This window comes from Carlito syrichta, unplaced genomic scaffold (genome assembly GCF_000164805.1).
Source record: "Carlito syrichta isolate Samal-C Ts95f unplaced genomic scaffold, Tarsius_syrichta-2.0.1 Scaffold308881, whole genome shotgun sequence".
Classification (NCBI taxonomy): domain Eukaryota; kingdom Metazoa; phylum Chordata; class Mammalia; order Primates; family Tarsiidae; genus Carlito; species Carlito syrichta.
This window is the reverse complement of record NW_007252977.1, coordinates 653,889-675,404: the sequence shown is the minus strand read 5'-3', so window position 1 is coordinate 675,404 and position 21,516 is coordinate 653,889. Positions and strand designations below refer to the sequence as shown.

Here is a 21,516-nt window from a genome sequence, read left to right as displayed (position 1 = left end):
GGAGAAGCCCCTAGTTTCTCTCATTTGTTTTTTGTGGGGAGATTCGGCTCCAGTCTCTGGAAGGAACAGTGTCTTAGTCCATTTGGGATAGTATAACAAAATATCATAAATTGGTAGATTATAAACAAAAGTTTTTCTCATACTTTTAGAGGCGAAGAAGTCCTACTTAGGTGTTTGGCAAATGCTTTCTGGTTCACAGGTGACATGTTCTTATGTGGTGGAAAAAGCAAGTGAGTCCTCTGAGGTCCCTTTTTCAGAACACTAATCCCAATGGTGAGAGTGACTTCATCACCTCCCAAAGCCCTACCTCCTAACCCCATCATCTTTGGGGTTAGAATTTTAACATGAATTTTGGGGGAACACAAACATTCATACTATAGCAAGTGGTTTTGGATTATTGTTTCCACCTTCTCTCTGCATCTTCTCATGTTTCTTCTTTTCTGTCATACCTCCCTGAGAAGTAACTAACATGCCGATAAGATGGAGAGCATCTAGGGGACCTCCCACACCATGGATGGTGGAAACTAGGGTTCCCCATATTCTCTCTCCCTGCCTGCTTGCATTCCATCCCTACTTTTTTCTTGGCTCCTCTGCCCTCACCATTACCCCTTTTTACCTGTGCTCTCACTCTCTTGTAGGGGAAAGCCCAGCTAACCTCAGGCATTGATCTTGCCTGGGGCATCCATTTCTCTTGGCAGCTTTCACTTCTGCATTTGAATCATCTGTCGTAGTCCTCTGCTTCACACATTTTAATGTGCATGTAAATCACTCAGGATCTCATAAAAATGCAGGCTCTGATTCAGTAGGTCTTAGGTGAAGCTTGAGATAATGCATTTCTACTGAGTCCCCAGGTAGTGCCCATCCTGTTTGATCTGCCACCACAGCCTGAATAGGATGGCTCTTGGTGGCACATTTATAGGCAAGGGACTTATCAGGACAGATGGGAAGCTGTGGATATGACTTAGTCTAAGACACACTGCAGGGATTTGGCATTCAGTGTAGAGTCTGGGCTGGGTTTGGGGTCTGCACATCAGGTCCCCTTTGTGACCTTTCACTACTATGAATTGCAGGCTTCAGGGCTACATTTTGTCTTAGGGGACTGCAGGCACATTTGCCTTCATCGACCCCTCCCTCCATAAAAAATATTAAAGTTATTTTTGATGATTGTACTGGCACAAAAATTAGTGTAATCCAGGCTGACTTCATTATTATATGTAATCATATTATATGTCTTTTTCCTGATTGTACTAGAAATGAAAGTTAAAACATTTTTGTAACACCTTTAGAGGGTCATGGGCCTTAGATACTGTGCCCAGTGGAGAAGACAACTGTGGTGGACCTGCCTGCTGGACCAAGTGCACACATCTGCCATGAGAAAAGTATTTTTCAGAGATTGTGCTAAGTTACTAAGAAGGATAATTCTATTTTCTTAATGGCCTGAAATTTGCAAAGCATCTCCCTTTCTGTGGCCCTACTTCAATATTCAGCACAGGAATTAATTCAATTTGTTCATTCCCCTCCCTGCTGCTTTCCAAGTTGTGCTCATTGGGATTTGTCATGAATAAAAAAAGGTGTAATATTTTAATGGCTGCATCCTTAATTATGAAAAAAGGCGATTTGAGACTCTTCTCTAGGAAGGGCTTGATTACATTTTTAGTCGAGGATCTGTAGTTCTCCATCTGCAGGTATTTTATTCTTACAGTTACAATAATATATGATAACATCAGTTCCCAACCTTTTTGGCATCAGGGACTGGTTACTTGAAAGACAATTTTTCCATGAATAGGAGTAGGGAGGGATCATCAGGCATTAGATTCTCATAAGGAGGCGCAACCTAGATCCCTTGCATGTTCAGTTCACAACATGGTTTGCACTCCTCTTGGAATTGAAAGCCGCTGCTGATCTGACACAAGACAGAGCTCTGCTTGCCTGCCGCTCACCTCCTGCTGTGTGGCCTGGTTCCTAACAGGTCACAGACTAGTATGGGCTGGGGGTTGGGGAACCCTGACATATAAAACAGATGGGAGCAAGGTCGCTATGGTTGAAGTAAGGGACTGGTGCCTGCCTGCACTGCTTCCCCTCTATACCTCCTGCGAGGCCTAAGACACCTTTGTGGAATAGCAGGGCTCTCTAGAACCCAATTTGTGAGCTACCAGTTGAATCCACAACACCTGTCACTTTACTTTTAAGGAATCAGAAGGCCAGAGAATATGATTGTATCTTCTGTCTTTTACATTGATTTAATTGAATTAATTGTTTAGAGACGAAGTCTCGTTCTGTTGCCCAGGCTGGAGTACGGTGGTGGAATCATAGCTCACTGAAGCCTTGAACTGGCCTCAAGTGATCCTCCAGCCTCAGTCTCCTGAGTAGCTGGGACTATAAATACATGCCAACGTGCCTGGCTTCTTCTGTCTTTTAAATCATGGAATTTGTGTTTCTAGGTATACTTGCTTATTAGCTTAGATACTTGCCTTCCTTCTGGACAGAAAGGTGACTCATTTTGTTACAATGAGTGATTTCGATCCCAGAACCACACCCGGACTTCCTGGAGATTAAAAAAAAAAAAAGGCCAGAATAGAATTATCAAAGCAAACAATGTCCTGCTACTCAGGAAGAAGTAATAGCATATAGGTACATAAACCAATTTTGTCATGTCTGGTTCTAAACCCTTGGCACACGTTAACTCTATATGCTTCATGATAGCACTACAGGTGGGTGCCACCTTATCTGTGCTGAATGCATATGCGGTTTCTGTAAGTTGTCCAGGGTCACTTGCTACTCAGTTGTGGGGTTAACCCATTGACCTAGCCAGTCTGTCTCCAGGGTCTGGCTCTTAACGCCTCTTTGGGGTTAGCCCTAAAATTTCCCATCTTAGTACTGGCATTTCCTGCTTCAGAGAAGATATTTTCTTTCCTTTTATTTTTCATTTATCTTCTGCTGCCTTCAACATTCTCACCTTCCACATCTAGAGATACTGTTCGCCTCACTCTCAGTCCACCTGCAGGCAATAACTTCAGGTTATAATCCTAGTTGTTCCCCACTTTTGTGCTCCTGGGGAGTAAATTGTGATGTGGAGCTGGCTGGGGCTCGGAGTGGAACTCCTGGGGACTGCTGCAGAGTGAGAGTCAGAGTCAGCACTGGGTTAAGGCTGTCTCTGGTCCTCTGAGCCCTTGTTGCCACCCCCTGCCTTCTCCACCCAGGAATGCCCTTCATGCCTGGATATTATGACTCTATCTCAGCACTTAGCCTACAACTTGACTAACAAGTCAAACTTCATCCATGCCCAGAGAGCTGTACCATACACAGAGTTCCTTCACTACTGAGCTTGATGCTCCCTGTCTATAGCAGGAGCTGAGGGTTTGCACAAAAGATAGTCTCTCAGGCAGCCTGCCTAGTGTCAGTGCTGGCTCTGCTAACTTGGAGACATTGAGTAAACAGTTTAACTCACCTGTGCCTCCCTTGTTTTATCAATAAAATAGAAAGTAATTATAGTACCTGTGCCCTTTAGCTGATGTAAAGAATGAGATAATACATGGCATAGAGAATGGTATAACGGACATTGGCGACTCAGAAGTGGGAAGGTGGGAAGGGGTAGATGGAAGGAAAAATCACCTGTTGGATACAACATGCACAGGTGAGGGTAGTAGGTACACTTAAAGCCCAGACTTCTTCACTACAATGCATCCATGTAGCCAAAAACTATTTTTATCACCAAAGCTGTGGGAAAAAAATGAGATAAACGTAAAGCGCTTAGAATAGCGTCTGATTTATAGTGGAGAATTAATAAACAGCTTTTACTATTATAAGAGGTTGGCAACAGGAAAGAAGACAAAGTGACACCTATTATAATTTGAGATTATTTTTAAGACTACAATTCTTGATATCTTTTCTGCCCAAGTGGATCCCCTTCCATCATATACTCAAAGAAGCACAGATCTCTCAGACTAAGGATAAAAGGGTCCCATTCACTAACGTCCGTCCCCTTACAATTGGGCGGGGACAAAGCAGAGGCCAGTTAGCAACATTAATTTCCTGGGAGTTGTCAAATCAACTCACCCCATGAAGCTGACTCCACAATGTCTGTTAATCATAGTCTGGGTTAAATTAGCAAATCATGTCTGATTCACTGGTTTCACTTCCACCAGCAGAAAACCCATAGTACTCCATGGACAGACACTCCCAGATGTGTTCACTTTTTTTCATCAGTACTCCACCAGGTGTGTTCCTGTCTTGTGTGAGATTCTGTATCATTCCTAAATGATGCCCTTTTACAGCTTGGCCTTCCTGCCTTACCTATTTCTTTTCTTTTAGACAATATATTATTGTGAAAAATGCCATATGTTTAAATCCGTGTTGAAGAGGACACTGTGGTGTGCTGCTTGCTTCTTTCAGTCTGTCCCAGCTGCTGAGAGCATTGCCAGCAAAAAGCCCTTAGTCGTCAGCCCTCTGTGTGGATGGCCTCAGCTGAAGACAGCTACTTTGCCCAAGGTCAAGACCTTCTCCCAAATGGGCTGCATGCAACGACTGTTAAAATGGGTGTATAAAGGCTTGTCTTCCATCACCAAATCAGGACAACTCTGAAGCACCAGTCCTCTTCAAAACCCTCTATGTGGTTGGCCGAGACCTCTAATGAGGCTACACTGCTGATCAACCTCTTCTACCTGATTCTGCTTCCTTTAATTCCCTCCCGCAGTTGTGGATTCCAAGAACATGCCATATAAATTTTTTGCATGATAATTTCCACCTTATAGGCTGCTTCCCAGGGATCCCCACTTCTAATAGTTGCATAAAACACGTTGTTTGAAGAATAAAAAAACAAAAACTCGCGTTATAGTACTTAGGCACTATAATTACTTTCTATTTTATTGATAACATATTGTATTCCATCCAGATAAAGAGATAAAATATTTTACCCATACTTTGAAGCCCACTGTATGCCCCCCTCCCCCATGGCATCCCAGTTCACACCCACACCCTCACTCTAGGTAACTAGTAAACTAAATTTTGTGTTAGTCGTTGTTTAGTTTTTCTATTTTTGTCCCATTAATAGATATAGGTTTTCATATACTACATATTTTTTCCTGTTTTTGAACTTTAAAAAACGCATCCCCACATCATATGTATTCTTCTGGTAGTCAGTCCTTTCCTTCAACATGATGCTTTTGAGACTGGTATGGAAGCTGGCACAAAGGATGTGCCATAACTATTCTTATTTTTCTTTTTATAAAGATTCTCCCTCCCAGTCCACAGAAGGAGCCAATTCTGCTGAGACTTTGATCACAGACTTCTGACCTCTAGAACTATGAGAGAATACATTTCTGTTGTTTAAGCCAGCAGATTGTGGTACTTTGTTACCACAAAGTGCTGGGAAACTAATATATTCTCATCTTCTCTGTCCCCCTTCTTTTTGTATGTTCTATGGGCCTAGCCATGAGAGAAAAGCAGTCATATCAGGGCATAAATGTTTTGAGAAGTCTGAGCTTGTGTCAGGCTTTTAGGCAGGCTAAAAAGGCTGGACAACTTTTCAAAATAAATTCTCATTGAAGTTGGGATAATCAAGTACTTATTTAATTTCTTCAGAAACCAAAAGCAGCAGAACCTAAAAACAGAGCTCTGACACCAGAACTCAGCTGGAATGAGTGTGAATAGACAGGTGCCCTTGAGGTTGTCAATTCTGAGCAGTGGGGACAGGAAGCATGGCTGCTGGGCAGATGCTGGGGAACAAGAGCATCAAATATCACCAGACACTTATCAATCACCACGTGTTAGGAAATGAGCTGTATGAACAAAGAGAAGAAGGTGACCATCTCTACCCTCCAGAAGTTCAGTCTGAGTTCGCTGGTTCTCAAACCTAGGTGCATGTTAGAATCAGAAGATTTTTTTTGTTTTGGTTTTGTTTGTTTGAGTTGGAGTTTCACTCTGTCACCCAGACTGGATTGCTGTTGAGGGGTGGAAAGGACTAAGTCATATTCAGATAGGGGGAACTCGGGTGCAAGAGATACTGGCAATTAGTGCCCGAGCCAAGATGGAAGATGAAGGTAGAGAAAGGGGTTACATGGCCAGGACTTGGACTGAGACAGTAGATGGAATGTTTCCTTCACAGAGCTGTCCTCTTCTGATGCATGTGAGTATGTTTTATTAATCGCAGCAACATCCATGAAAATCAGTAATATGTATGCATATATATTTATATTTGTGTTATTATCATTTTTTTTTCTAGAGATAGGGTCTTGCTCTGTCTCCCAGTCTGGAATGAAGTAGTGTGATCATGGTTCACTGTAACCATGAACTTCTGGGCTCAAGGGATCCTCCTGCCTCAGTCTCACAAAGCGCTGGAATTAAAGACATGAGCCATCACGTCCAGCCTATATTCATATGTGTATCATGTACTCAATCTATAAAAAATAAGTGGGTCATATATGGCAGTGCTACATTGCTTTGAAATTTGTATTCTATGGTGCATTTTTAAACCTAAGCACTAACTCATCCCTCTACCTCCCACCCCCAAAGTAATGGTAAGGGCTCCCCTAATTCATATGCCTCTGTTTCCTACCCAGGTGTGTATAATCTTTAGGTCAGTCTCAAGACAGCAGCAGGTGACAGCAGTTAGTCTTCCAGTAAAATTGCCATGTGAAGCTGGGCATGGTGGTTCATGCTTGTAATCCCAGCACTTTAGGAGGCTGAGGCAGGAGGATTGCTTGAGTCCAGAAGTTTGAGACCAGTCTAGGCAACATAGTGAGAACTTGTCACTAAAAAAATTAAAAAATTAGCCGGGTGTAGTCGTACATGTCTCTAGTCCCAGCTACCTGGGAGACTGAGGTGGAAGGATCTCCTGAGCCCAGGAAAATAGAGGCTGTGGTGAGCTGTGATTTCACCACTGCACTCCTATGCAACAAAGTAAGACCCTGACTCAAAAAAAAAAAAAAAAAGAGAGAAAGCCATGTAGCGTCATTCACCTGCTGCTGTCACCTGCTGCTGTCTTGAGACTGACCTAAAGATTATACACACCTGGGTGGGAAACAGAGGCATATGAATTAGGGGAGCCCTTGCCATTACTTAGGGCCTTTTGAGAAAGCTACAGAGCACAAGCTGGGGCCTGAAGTAATCAGATAAGGGAAATAATGTATAAGATGAAGCTGTGCTGACATGTTACTCTCCCCAGTTTAGATTTATTTTTCAATAAATATTTCACAAAGGACCCTGAGTGATATAATGCCCAGGAGAGGTCAGCAAGGAAAAAATACATAGGTAGATAACTTTTTTTAAATGACACTTTTATTTTAGAAAAGTTTTAGGTTTACAGAAAAATTGAGTAATATAGGGTGCTTTCACATACCCCACACCCAGTTTCCCATACTATTAACTCTTGCATTAGTACTCTACATTGGTCACAATTGCTAAAACAGAATCGATATATTGTTAACTAAAGCCCATAGTTTATTCAGATTTCTTTGGGTTTTTTTTTTTTGGGGGGGGGGCGAAGGTACTTTTTAATGGTTTTATAAATTTTACAAATACACGGAAGACTCATGCAATGCTGCCGGCATTGGACGCAATCCTGGGCCTTAAGTCTTCACACTCCTTTGCAACTGGTTCTGTAATGGCAGAACCCTCTGTCTAGCCTTTATTAACTATGACCCCTGTGTTACCTTCAAAATAAAGGAACACGCCGTCTTTTCTCCGGTATGACTTTCATTGTTGAATGACCACTGCTGGATGCACCTTCTCTCTGAGCTCTGGTTTGCCTTTCTTGACTGGGGCCATCACCATGTCACCCATACCAGCAGCGGGGAAATCTGTTCAGCCGTCCCTTGATCCCCTTCACGGAGACGATATACACATTTTTGGCTCCTGGATTGTCAGCACTGTTGATTTCAGCGCCTACCGGAAGACCCAGGGAAATCCGGAATTTCGCACCGGAGGACCCACCACGTCCTCGCTTCGATATCTTGAATGCCGGAAAGAGACAAAGAGGCTTCCTTGGTTTTTATGGAATGTTATTTTTTATGTTCCAGGATCTCATCCAGGATACCACATTATATTTAGTCCTCATGTCTCCTTGGCTGTGACAGTTTTTCAGACTTCCATTGTTCTTGATGACCTTAATTTTTTTTGTTGTTTTTTTGAGTCAGAGTCTCCCTCTCTCGCCCAGGCTGGAGTGCAGTGGCACACTCACAGTCATCGCAGTCTTGACCTGCTGGGCTCAGGCGATCCACCTCAACCTTACAAGTAGCTGGAACTACAGGCGGGTGCCACCATGCCCGGCTATTTTATTTATTTATTTATTGTAGAGATGAAATCTCACCAAGTTGCTCAGGCTGGTCTCAAATCCCTGGGCTCAGGCTATCCTCTTGCCTCGGCCTCCCAAAGTGCTGGGATTACAGGCTTGAGCCACCGTGCCCGGCGACCTTAATTGTTTGGAGGAATACAGGTTAGATATTTTGTAAACTGTTCCTCAATGGGGATTTGCCTGATATTCTCCCCATGATTAGACTGGGGTTATGTGTTTTCAGGAGGAAGACTACAGAGGTAAAGTGCTATTTTTACCACGTCATATCAAGGGTACATCCTATCAACATAACTTGTCACTGTTGATGCTGACGTCGATCACCAAGCCGAGGTAGTGTTTGTCAGGTTTCTCTGCTATAAAGTTCTTTCTTTCCCCTTTCCATGACTGTGTCCTTTGGAAGGAAGTTCCTATGCTCAAATTATACTTGGAGAGTGGGGACTTATGCTCCACTTCTTTGAGGCAGGAGCAGTTATGCAAATTTTTTGAAATTCTTCTGCTTGGGAGGTTTGTCCCTTCTCCCTCATTTATTTATTCATTTATTTATATTAATATTGATTTATGCCTACTTGTATTTTATTTTTCCCATGTGTATTTAATTTTTTAATTTTTTTCTTTTTTGAGTTGACGTCTCCTCTGTCATGCAGGCTGGAGTGCAGTGGCATGCTCACAACCACTGCAGCCTCGACCTGCTGGGCTCCGACGATCCTTCCACCTCAGCCTTCCAAGTAGCTGGAACTATAGGTGCATGCCACCTCGCCCAGCTAATTTTTAATTTATTGTAGAGATGAAGTCTCACCAAGTTGCCCAGGCTGCTCTCGGACCCCTGGGCTCAGGCAATTCTCTTGCCTCGGCCTCTCAGATTTTTAAAATTTATTTTTTTAGATTCAAGGGGTACATGGGCAAGTTTGTTACATAGGTATGTTGTGTGATGGTGAGATTTGGACTTTTATTGAGCTCATTACTCAGGTGGTAGACGTTGTACCCAGTCAGTAGTTTTTCAACCCTTACCACCCTTCCTCCCTCCCTCCCCACTTAGGAGTACCACAGTGTCTGTTGTTCCCATCCTTATACCTGTGTGTGTTCAGTGTTTAGCTCCCATTTATAAGGAAGAACATGTAGTATCCAGTCTTCTGTTTCTGTGATAATTTGCTTAAGATGATAGTCTCTAGCTGCATCCATGTTCCCACAAAGAATGTGATTTTGTTCTTTTTTACGGCTGTGTAGCATATGTACCACATTTTCTTTAGTCAATCCACCATTGCTGGACACTTAAGTTGGTTCATGGTTTTGCTACTCTGGCTAGCACTGCGATAAACGTGCAAGTACAGATGTCTTTTTGGTAGAGTGATGTGCCCTTCTTTGGGTAGCCCAGTACTGATAGCCCACTAGTAGGATTGCTGGGTTGAATGATAAATCTACTTTTAGTTCTTTGAGAAGTCTCCAAACTGCTTTCCACAGGGATTGAACTAGCTTGCCTTCCCCTCAGTGTAGGAGCATTCTTTTTTCTCTGCTAGTCTGATACTTTATTTTGTTGCTCAGATTGTATCTGCTTTGACCACTGAGAACACTGAGTTAGGTTTTGTGCACCTCATCATTGTGTATATGTCTGTATTTTATCCATTTCTTTCTGGCACTAAAAGATGCTCCGGGCTCATCTTGTTTGGTGGATATTTCTAGAATCCACCAAAGAAATATCAAGTTTTAATTTTTCTTTAGGGATCTGCTAAATTACTTTATATTTCTTAAAACTATCTTGTTTATTTTTTGCCCTGGACCTAGATGCATGGTTTAGTAAAACCCACAGAAATGAAATATTTTTCTTGTGAAAAAACAAGAAACAAGACAAACACAGAAGCACTTGTACTTACTATTATCATAGCAGAATGAACCCCTGCAGCCAACAGATTCCAGAAAGAACAGTATGAGATCAATGGGAAATTTTACAAGTTCAAAATAGTAGGTACATTAGAATGGACCATTGAAGACTGCTCACCCTTGAGGTAGAAACAAACGGCAATGTAGAAAGCAAAAAATGGAGAAATTAAAGACAGAACAGCAAAAGCTGTTACAGCAGATAAAGTTATTTTTGCCAGATGCAGGATGGATTTAATATTGTTATCCAGTACAATCATTTACAGAAATTTTCATTTTATAAAAGACACTGTGAGTTTTCCTCCTAGTTCTGACATTTTAGGAGTACTTGGTTTTCTCAGATTTTCTCACACTTTCATTAAAAATGAAAATATGGGGTGGTCTCATTACATCAGTTCTCACCTAAGGCACTATAAATGAACTCCAAGCTAGGAGTTCTATCACCTTCAATCTTCAGTGCTTTTGCAGGTCATTAACTCAGGAGTCCTCACTTTGTTACTGGAAGGTAAGCAAGCACAAAACAAAGCTTTTTTGAGGGGGATGGAAAATTGTCTTAAGCCCCAGAGACTATTGAGGTCAATCCTAACTCAGGGTGTCTGTTAGGAAGCGACAGCTCTGGTTTCTTCATTTGCAATTTTTCATCTCTGCGTCTCTAAAAATCAAAACCTGCCTTAGTCAAAAACAGACTGAATTTTGCCTTAAGTCCTATCCTTTCCTTTTCAGACTTCTTTTTCTTTTTTCTTTTTATTTATTTTATTTTTTAATGTTTTTTATTTTAAAGATGTGGGGTACAATTCTGGGTTAGGTATACAAACGTTGATTATGCAGTTACCCTTGTTGGTGAGGTATGCCCCTCCCTCCCCTAGCAGTTTCCCTCAACTGCCAATCCTACCCACCCCCCGGGCAGTTTACCACTACTACCAATCCCTTTCTAATAGCATTATAATTGTTCAGGGTCCATTTATGAGTGAGAATATATGGTACACTGTTCTTTGTTTCTGTGATAAATCACTGAGTATGATCGACTCCAAATCCATCCAAGTTGCTGCAAAGTTCATATATTTGTCCTTCTTTATGACTGCGTAATATTCCATTGTGTATATGTACCACATTTTTTAAATCCAACCCAGCTTTGATGGGCAGCATGGTTGGTTCCATGTTCTTGCTATTGTGAATAGAGCTGCAACAAACTACGTGTGGAGGTATCTTTTTTGTAGAGTGCTTTCTACAAGGAATTCAAATGTGCTGAAAGGAAAAAATCAAACAGCCCCTTTAAAAAGTGGGCAAAAGACATGAATAGACACTTCTCAGATGAAGATATACGGGCAGTCAACAGACACATGAAAAAGTGCTCAGCTTCACTCATCATCAGAGAAATGCAAATTAAAACCACATTGAGATACCACCTAATCCCAGTAAGAATGGCCATCATTAATAAAATAAACAACAACAATGCTGGCGAGGATGCAAAGAAAAAAGAATGCTTCTACACTGTTGGTGGGAATGCGAATTAGTACAACCTCTTTGGAAGACAGTGTGGTGATTTCTGAAAGAACTTGAAATTGACCTTTCATATGACCCAGCAAATTCTCTATTGGGAATATACCCGGAGGAACCCAGACTTCTTTTTCTAGCTCCAACTTCCTGTTTCTTATCACTCTTGCCTCTTGGGTGCTGCTCTCACTTTGAAAATCAGAGAAACTTAAAGAAAAGAAAAGAAAATCAGACAAACCAACCAGCCAACAGAGTAATGAGTATTAATTTTTGCATGAGAGAAGCCCTCCTGGGTACTTTTTAACAGAAATTTTAGAAAGATAATATGCCAACTTTAATGGTGGAAAGAACAGATCTTAAGCAGCAGTGGGGAAGATACTTTTGTTTATTTACTTTGTACAGAAGAGGTTTTATGCTACATTTGAGACATATATCCTCCTTTAGTCTTTCAGGTATTTTTAGGGAATAAAAGCCTCTCCTTCCCCTTACCCCCTGCCCAGAAAATAGGGCTGTATTTATAGTGCACTTCCACTGTGAGCACTGCCTCTGCTGTCCAACAGTTCTAGCACTTATCAGCATCCACAGTATTTTCAGAACCCACCCAAAGAACACCATCTCCCTTTCCTTTGGCATCTGCTCAGATGCTCTGTTTCCAAGGACTATGGAAAGAACTGATTTGTGTGTTCGGTTCAGGAATTCCCAAATAACCTGGAACTCTCTTAATAAACAGACTTCTGGCCATTTTTTGTTTTAAATAAAGCAATGATAAGATGCATGCAAAGTAAAGGATTTTGTTAACTGAATTTTTTCAAAATGACACACAGAAGAGTGGAAGGAGATGACAAATGCTTCCCCAAATGGTGTCATTTCATTAAAAAAATTTTTTTAAATTTTAAAGATGTGGTATACAATTCAGGGTTAGGTATACAAATGTTCGTTATACAAGTACCCTTGTTGATAAAGTGTGCTTTCATCTCCCCTGGCAGTTTCCCACTTCCAATCTCTTTCTTATAGTATTATGGTAATTGTTTAAGGTCCGCTTGAGCGAGAACATATGGTACTCTGTTCTTTGTTTCTGTGATAGATCATGGAGTATGATCGACTCTAAATCCATCCAAGTTGCTGCGAAGTCCATATGTTTGACCTTCTTTATGACTGCATAATATTCCTCTGTGTATATGTACCACATTTTTTTTACCCAGTCCAGTTTTGATGGGCAGCACGGTTGGTTCCATGTTTTTGCTATTGTGAATAGTGATGCAACAAAAATGTATGTGCAGGTATCTTTTTTGTAGAATGATTTGATTTCCTCTGGGTATATTCCCAATAGGGGGATTGCTGGGTCATATGGAAAGTCAATTTCTAGTTCTTTCAGAAATTGCCACACTGTTTTCCAAAGAGGTTATGCTAGTTTGCATTCCCACCAGCAGTGTAGAAGCATTCCTTTATCTCTACATCCTCAGCAGTATCTGTTGTGGTTTGTTTTATTAATGGCCATTCTTGAGGGGGGTTAGGTAGTATCTCAATGTGGTTTTGATTTGTATTTCTCTGATGACTAATGATGCTGAGAACTTCTTCATTTGTCTGTTGGCTGTGTGTGTGTCTTTTGAGAAGTGTCTGTTCATGTCTTTTGCCCACTTTTTAATGGGTCTATTTGTTTGTTTCCTTTCGGCACACTTGAGTTCCTTGTAGATGTTGGATGTTAGGCCTTTGTCAGATATACAGTTGGCAAATATGTTTTTCCATTCTGTGGACTGTCTCCCCGTTCTCTTGGTGGTTTCTTTTGCTTTGCAGAAGTTTGTCAGTTTGATGAGGTCTCACTTGTCTATCTTATCTCTTATGGCATGGGCACTTGGGGTTTTGATCAGAAATTGGTTGCCTCCAATTTACAAAAGGGTGTCTCCTGCATTTTCTAAGATTCTTATTGTTTGAGGTTTTTCATTTAGGTCTTTGATCCATTTAGAGTTAATTTTTGTGTGTGGTGATAGATAGGGGTCCTGTTTCAATCTTCTGCATGTGGTCAGCCAGTTTTCCCAGCACCATTTACTGAATAGGTTCTCCTCTCCCCAGTGGTTATTGTTGGAGGCTTTGTCAAAGGTGAGTTGGTTGAGAAATTGAGGCTTTTGCTTCCAAAATTTCTATCCTGTTCCATTGGTCCACATGCTTGCTCTTGTACCAATAACAGGCTGTTTTGATTATTGTAGTCTTATAGTAAAGTTTGAAGTCTGGAAGTGTGATACTCCTGCTTTGTTTCTTTTACTAAGGATTGTTTTGGCTGTTCATGGTTAAGTTTCCATATGAATTTCTGTATTGTCATTTCCAGGTCTAAGAAGAATGATGTTGGTAATTTAATGGGTATTGCGTTGAATCTGTGGATTGCCTTGGGTAGGATGGACGTCTTAACAATGTTGATTCTTCCTATCCATGAGCATACCCTAAAAATGATTATTTGGAAACACAATTTATTATTTATAATGCATATCTGATGAAGGGTTGTGTGCGTTTGCCCATTTATTTTCTCCTTCAACAAGTGTTTATTAGTAACAAATTCCAGGCAGAGTGCTAGAATGCAAGGATAAAATATATTTTCTGTCATCAAGGAGCTTAAAATATGGTATCGAGCTACTAAATAATTGTCATATAGTTTGAAAAGGAAAATGACAAAGGTATGTATTAAAGTGGTAGCACAAAAAAACAGAGCCCATGTGGCACCTGGTAGATTGGAGAATATTTAGAAGAAAAGGGGATTCTTGAGTTGGGTATTGAGCGTGTGAGCTTAACATACAGATGTAAGGGGTAGTGACTGATGGAAAGGCATGTCTAACCCAAGGAACAGTCTGTATCAGAGCTAAGAGGTGAAAAAGAGGACATGTGGAAGTTAGTTTGGAATGGCTGGAGCAAGGGTGGATGTGGAGGAGCTGTAAACTATGATCACAGAGGCAGGGGCCTCAATACCGAGGGCCTTTTCCAGCCTTACTTCAGACTGTTTAAAAAGTGGAAACTCTGGAGGTGGTCAACTGCAAGTGTGTGTTTATTTAGAATTGAATGTTGGTTTTAGAAAGGGTGAAGCTGGAGAAAGGGAGACAACTGGCAGACTGTTTAAGAAGTCAAAGCAAAAGAATGTGAGGGCCTGAGGAAATGTGGTAGACATGGGCAGAGATGAGAGAGAAATAGGAGATGACTAAAATAATTTTAACAACCTGTTGAACCTTGGGAAACACTGACATTTAAATGTGGTTGGAAGCAGATAAGGAGAAAAGGAGGCATTTGGGAAAAGCAGAAGGAGCTGGCCAAGCAGCAAAAACTGAACCAAATGGAGTGTGGCATTCCACATCACCCATGTCTCAGCCTGGCACATAGGCAAGGGATTAACAATTACTGTACATTCATTCATTCATTCATTTGACAAATATTTTTTGAATGTTGATTGTGTGTCAGGCTCTGTCTTGGTGCTATACAGAAACGAGTGAAAAATCAGGAGGAGAGACAAATAATACAGAAGTAAACACACAGAAAACAAGGTAATTTCAAGTAACTATAAATAATAAAATGAAAGTGAAACAGGGTTATGTGACAGCATCATTGAGAGGGTGGGTGCTAACATAGACTAGATGACCAGGGAGGGCCTCTCTGAAAATGTCGAGAATGGAATAACCCATGGAAAGATCTGGAGCAGAGAATTCCAGGCAGAGAAAACAACTAGTTCCCGCAGAGGAAACAAGTTTAAAGGAAAAAAGGAGGGGTGGTGAGGAGGAAGGGTATGAGCTGGAGGGAGTGAATGGAATGAGATGGCTTGAAGAGAGACTGAGACTCAGTCACTGATGAACTGTGGTGAACAACTTGGATTTCATTCTAAGTGCAACAAAAAACATGGAAAGACTTTAGGTATGTAAGGGACATGATCTGATTTATGGTTTACTCTGGCTGGTATAGAAGAATGGATTATCGTGGAAGGCTGGAAATCACTTCAGCAGGTGAGAAACGATGGTGGCCGAGTTTTGGGGTTTGGAAGCAGAAATGAAAGAGATTGTGGATATATTTTAGGAACAGAGTTAACAGTATGGGCTGATGGGTAGGAGTTTGTTTAAGTACTACTGAGTGGAAGATGATGCCATTTACTGAGATGGTAGAAGATTTGAGAAGTAGAGGCCGAGGGTCAACAGTTCTATTTTTATTTGTTAAACTTCAGGTGCTTGTCATATGATGATGTCAAATAGGCTGTTGAATAGATTCATTTGGAGTCCAGGGAAAGATGTACACTTGGGATTTGATAGAGGTTATCAAAACTATAGAACTAGATAATGTTACCTATGGGGAGAGTGATGATGACACAAAGATGGGGCACCAGGACACGGCCTACATTCTCCAATATTTAGCATTTGAGCAGGAGGAAAGGGTTCAGCAAAAGAGACTGACATGGATTTTTCTGTGGCATATGTGGAAAATAGGGATGGTAATTGTATCATGGAAGCCAAGAGGAGAAAACTAGAGGGAACAGTGATCAACTGGGGTAAATGCTGCTGAGAAGTGGTGTAAATTGAAGACAGTTTCAACACCACTGGTGACTTTGACAAGAGCAGAACCAGTGGTACAAGGGATGGGAAACCTGATTGGCATGAATTCAGGAGAGGAGGAGGCCTAGAAGCAGAGGCTGTGTCTTTTAAGACATTTTACTGTGAAAAGAAGAGGATAAGTTGAATGTCACTACTGTTTATGAATACTATCCTGTGCTAGACACTTTTTGCAGATGTTATTTACATTTTTCACGACTTTCAAGTTATTTTTTATTTTCATTGCATAGATAATTAAACAGAGGACCAAAAGGCTAAATACACTTTCTTAAGGCTACATTATTAGCAATTGCAGAACTGGAATTCAAGCCTAGGTTCATTTTGGTTCAAGTCCAATCTTATTTCATTAACTGTGTTCCCACGAGAGTAGCAGATAACTCCACTGGCATGATTTTCAGGGATTTAAGAATTCCCTCTCAATTTCTGGCTGGGATTTTTTTTTTTTTTTAAACATATGGTCTTCATGAAATTTCACTAATAAGGACTTAAAAAAATCTATTCTTGAAGATTTTTCAGACTTCTGATATTAATCGAAATGTCAATATGATTTTAAGTTCTGTCTATAAGTGCACGACACCCCATTTTTTTCTTAAACAAGAACTTTCCTTTGTGTTCTATGCCATACATTCAACTTCACATTTGAGTGTCTTGTAGGCTCTTCAAAATTAACATATTCTAAATGATACCCAACTTCCACAAACCCCTCTTTCAATTTTTCACATCTAAGAAAATGGCGACATAGTCCTTTCTTTATCCTCATCCCTCATCATGAAGTATGTCAATTCTGCCTTTAAAGGATGCCTCAAGTCTGTTTCTCCTTCCCCACCTTGGGCATCCCCACTCTTGCTACTGCTCACCAGAGGTGGGTCTCCCCTGTGCCATCATCTCATCTGTCACTGTTAATTCCCTTTTAGCACTTATCCCATGTTAGAATCATTTAGTTTAATGTTTTGTTTGTTACACATCTCCCTCTCTAGAATGTAAATTCTACAAGAACAGGGACTCTATTTTCATTACTGTTGCATCCCCAGTGCTTAACACAATGAATACAATTCCAGGCACACAATAGAAGCTCAACAGATATTTTGGTTACTGAATGAAAGGATTAATGAACACATAGTTTTCACGTGGAAGGATGCAACTCAAGTCAAGGAAATAGCCCCAGCCAACCACGACTGAAACAACAGAGGACCCTCTCCCTGTACACACAAACCTACCTACATTCAGCAAAGTCAGTTTCTCTACAACCTTTAAGGCACTGTGACCACTGGGACTAGCTCCCTGCCAGTGATGTTCTTTCTTTCTCCTTCTCCTGGTTAAGTGTCAAGTCACATTCTTCTTCTTTGACATGGCAGTGATACAAACTTCTTGTTTGGTAGTTTACAAAGTATATGCAGGCATAAAGTAATTACTTCAATAACTTGTGAGATGGAGAATCAAATTTTACAGATGGGAAATTTGAAGGGAGAGTGAATATGAGTTGATAAGGGCTGAAACCAGTGTGGGACCCTCATCTCTGACTACTTTGCTTTCCACATGGTTCACTATATTTTCTACCAGAAGGATAGCAAAACCAGTTTCAAAGTATTACAATGTTGTAAGGTTAGTGACAGGTAATTTGCTAAGTATAAACCTTTCTGTTGAACATCTATTTCAGAATTTTACTTAGGGTTCAGCTTGCTCATTTCTGAAGATGAGGAAAGAAACCAGACTGTCATGATTTATAACTTTTTACTGGGGCTTCTGCATATAATGATCTCATTTAGTTCTCAGAATGACCTAGGAAAATAGGTAGGATAATTTTTATTATCCTCATGTTAGAGATAAGTTATCTGAGCCTTAGGAAGTAAAAGGCTCAAGGTTATTCATTTATAAAACATTGATTAAAAGCATGGACTCTTGGTGGAGCACTACCTTTGTTTGATTCATGGTGGTAATATAATCACAGGCAAGCTCTATAACTTGCCCGCTGTGCCCCGGTTTCCTCATCAAAATGAGGATGGCATCAGTAGGCACCTCATCAGGTAAGGTGAAGATTATATTTGTTAATCAAAGTAAAGCATCTTATGTAATGTTTGGTGCATAGTAAGCTCCCAATAAATGCTAACTATCAGAAAGTGATTGAGCCATACCTTAGGCCTAGTTCTTGGCTTCAACTCTAGAAGTGTTTCTATATGCAGATTTGTCATACTTAGAAAAGCAAGTGGAAATACATTTCTTCTCAAACGCTCTTTATAGGAACATTTGAGGCCAAGGATATTTTGTTTAGATTTTTACATAACTCATACCTGCATTGCAGAGTGAAGAATTTAATGTTACTACATCTCATGAAATCACTGCATATAATGTAGTTTTGGCAGAGGGCACATGTAAGATCATAATCTCAACATAAGGAGTTGTTCTTTTCATTTTAATTTTTCTTTCCAGAATTTCATGCCTTGAGCAAATGTGGCAAATCTTATGACACATACTTGGACTTACTGTGTATCAAAGGAGAAAACTTTTTTGAACATTAGAGATTTAACATGATATCAGAGGCTGCATCAGTTATTTATTACCTTTTCTGTCTTTTTTGACTTCTGTACAGAGTGTTATTCCAAGACTTGGATTAATTTAATATAAAAAAATGAGAGTGACACCAAGAAAAGTCACGATCCTTGAAGCCCAAGAACATTATTATGGCTTTGGTTACTTCCCTAGGCATATTCAGGCATAACAAATTAATTTTACCTGTCTTTAGATGAGCTACTTCGTTTAAACAAAAGGCCTTATTGAGCAGATACCTCTTTCTTCGGATGCCCATTTTTGGCAAAATCCTAATCTCTGCCACAGTTTTTCTGTTTCTCAGGAGAGAAATTAGATTTCTTTCCCAAGGGAACTTTGATCACTACTCCATTCTCATGTTTGTTGTTGTCCGCTTGTAATCTCTATAGCTTATCTGGACACACATCTCTAATGATCTCCTGGGGGATCATGAAGTTAAGGGGCAGATCCTCAGTACCAAGGGTAGAATCTGAGGTTGGCACTGGTTAATTGTAAGTTTTCAACCACTGCCACCTCTTCATTCCAACAATAGCCTAAACAATCAAGAAATGAGAGCTGCCCGGCTTGGTGGCTCAGCCTGTAATCCTGTGCTTTGGAAGGCCGAGGTGAGTGAATTGTCAGAGCCCGCAGATTTGAGACCCACCTGGGCAACTTGGAGAGACCTCATCTCTACAATAAATCAAAAATTAGCCGGGTGTGGTATCCTGCGCCTGTAGTTCCAGCTGCTTGGAAGGCTGAGTGGAAGGATCACTGGAGTCCAGCAGGTGGAGGTTGTGACTGGGAGCAGCCACTGCACTCCAGTCTGGGAGACAGAGTGAGACTCCAACTCAAAAAAAAAAAAAAAAAAGAAATGAGGGTTGATATTAGACAATGCTATGCCATTCCCATATCCCTTCATATTGACAAAGTTTTCTTGACGCCCAGTGATAATTTTTATTCTGAGGTATTGGATTGGGTAGCAGTCTTCATCCTTGACATGTGAGAAAATCTGATCTAGTAGGCAACCCTTTTACGCTTCAAAAATTCTGGAAATGTCCCTGAATATCTTTATGTCCCCACTTTCTAAAAGGTGGGAAAATAAAGATGATCTTTTTTTTATTTTTATCTTTTTAATTTTTAATTTTAAAGATGTGGAGGTATAATTCAGGGTTAGCTATACAAATGTTCATTTTGCAGGTAACCCCACCAGCAGTTTCCCACTACTACCAATCCCACCTCTTCTCCCCGGTACTCCCCCACCCCCGGCAGTTTCCCACTACTGCCAATTCTTTTCTTATAGTAGTACAATAATTGTTCAAGGTCTTCTTATGAGTGAGAACATGCGATACTCAGTTCTTTGTTACTGTGATATATCACTTAGTATTATAGACTCTAAGTCCATCCAGGTTGCTGTGAAGTTCATGATTTTGTCCTTCTTTATGGCTGCATAATATTCCATTGTGTACATGTACCACATTTTTTATCCAGTCCTCTTTTGATGAGTAGCATGGTTGTTTCCATGTTTTTTTGCTATTGTGAACAATGCTGCAATAAACACACGTGTGCAGGTATCTTTTTCATAGAGTGATTTGAGTTCCTCTGGATGTATTTCCAGTAGGGGGATTGTAGGGTCATATAGAAGGTCAATTTTTAGATCTTTTAGAAATTGCCAAACTGTTTTCCACAGAGGTTGTATTAGTTTACACTCCTACTAACTCTGTGGAAGTATTCCCTTTTTCCTGCATCCTCTTCAGCATCTGCTGTTTTTTGAGTTATTGATGATGGCCATCCTGACTGGAGTTAGGTTAGCTCAGTGTGTTTTAATTTGCATTTCTTTGATGATGAGGCTGAGCATTTTTTCATGTACCTGCTTATATGTCTTCTTTTGAGAAGTGTCTATTCATACATTTTGCCCTCTTTTTAATAGGGTTGTCTTTTTCTTTTTGGCACATTTGAGATCCTTGCAGATCCTAGATGTTAGGTCTTTGTCAGATATACAGTTGGAAAATATTTTTTCCCTGTCTGTGGGCTGTTTCCCTGCCCTCTTGATGGTTTCTTTGGTTTTGCAGAAGCTTGTCAATTTGATGAGGTCCCACTTGTCTATCTTGCTTCTTATGGCATGGGCACTTGGAGTTTTGATCAGGAATTGGTTGCCAGTTCTAATTTCCATAAGGGTGTCTCCTGCTTTTTCTGAGGTTCTTATAGTTTGAGATTTTACATTTAGGTCTTTGATCCATTTAGTTGATTTTTGTGTATGGTGATAGGTAGGGGTCTTGTGCATGTGGTCAGCCAGTTTTCCCAGCACCATTTACTGAATAGATTCTTCTCTCCCCAGTGGTTGGTGGTGGAGGTTTTGTCGAAGATAAGCTGGTTGAGAAATTGAGGTTGTGCTTCTGGAATCTCTATCCTGTTCCATTGGTCTATATGCCTGTTCTTGTACCAATACCAGACTGTTTTGATTATTGTAGTTTTATAATAAAGTTTAAAGTCTGGGAGTGTGATACCTTCCGCTTTGTGTTTTTTTTTGGTTTTGTTTTTTTGCTGAGGATTATTTTGGCTATTCGTGGTCATTTGTTTCCATATAAATTCCTGTATTATTTCCAGGTCTGAGAAGAATGCTGCTGGTAATTTAAGGGGTATTGTGTTATATCTGTAGATTACCTTGGGTAGGATGGACATCTTAACAATGTTGATTCTTTCAACCCATGAGCATGGAATATTTTTCCATTTTTTGTGTCATCTTTGATTTCTTTTTTTTTTTTTTTT

General features: G+C 40.4%; 1 pseudogene across 1 annotated transcript; it reads right to left on the bottom strand.

Annotated features, from left to right (window-relative positions):
* Positions 1-7,527: 7,527 nt before the first annotated feature.
* LOC103268744 lies at positions 7,528-19,030 on the bottom strand (annotated as a pseudogene). The gene is made up of 2 exons (XR_504839.1): positions 19,011-19,030; positions 7,528-7,979 (listed from the first exon to the last, which is right to left on the bottom strand). The product of XR_504839.1 is annotated as a 60S ribosomal protein L23-like (transcript).
* Between the last annotated feature and the right edge of the window lie 2,486 nt (positions 19,031-21,516).